The sequence below is a fragment of the Acyrthosiphon pisum genome, chromosome A2, assembly GCF_005508785.2.
Source record: "Acyrthosiphon pisum isolate AL4f chromosome A2, pea_aphid_22Mar2018_4r6ur, whole genome shotgun sequence".
In the NCBI taxonomy this organism is placed as follows: domain Eukaryota; kingdom Metazoa; phylum Arthropoda; class Insecta; order Hemiptera; family Aphididae; genus Acyrthosiphon; species Acyrthosiphon pisum.
Window position 1 is genome coordinate 72,030,249 of NC_042495.1, and position 929 is coordinate 72,031,177.

Sequence of the window (929 nt, forward strand, 5' to 3'; positions counted from 1 at the left end):
GCCTATACTTTATACTCTATATGGGTACATATCGATACGATAGCATACATTATAATATATATACATTTTACCTATGTGCTATTATGTACGTATATCGTTTAATTAATTTTGTTATGTTATACATACAAATTGTTAAGGTAAATCCAAATGTATACTTAGTACCTACTAGTGAGTTAGATGTCAGTAGAAGTAGTATAAGAAATTTATTATTTTATTCAAAATAGAATTTACAACAATGTTTTGCCAGCATAATATTGTAGTGTTTAACAGTGATTATAAAATATGGGAATGCTCAAAATATAAAATTTAAATATGCAGGGACAAATTGGTCTTAAACAACAATCATATATAATTATATTTAAATAATAACACATAGCTTAATATGATGTAGGTAGTTACCTATATTATTTATGTAATCGTGTCGATACTTATATAAATACTTAATAACGTTTCAGAAAAATAGCAATCCAAACAAAATTCCTGGCATTGGGGCAACAAATTATAGGAATAATTATTTTTGTATGGCCATACCGATAACTACTGTCACCACGAATCTAGGTGCGTCAAATGCGGTGGAGATCACCGCTCCGAGGACTGCACAAAGGACCTAGCTAGTCCAGCCAAATGTGCGCTCTGTTCTGAGGTACACACGGCCAACTACAAAGGATGCCGTGTTTATCAATCCGTTACAAAAAAAACGCAAAAATACAAATGTACCAACGCCTACAAAGTCTTCGTCAAACGATGTCCCAGGTGATCATGCTCGGCAGTTTCCAAGGAAATCCTATGCTGCAGCGACCAAAACGGTAACCTCTTCCATGGAATCCATCTCAAATGTTTTATCAGAATTTATTTCTAATTTTAACTCTTTAATTACTCCACTAATTAATCTCCTTACCGAGATTGTCAACAAACAGTTTCTGTCCATA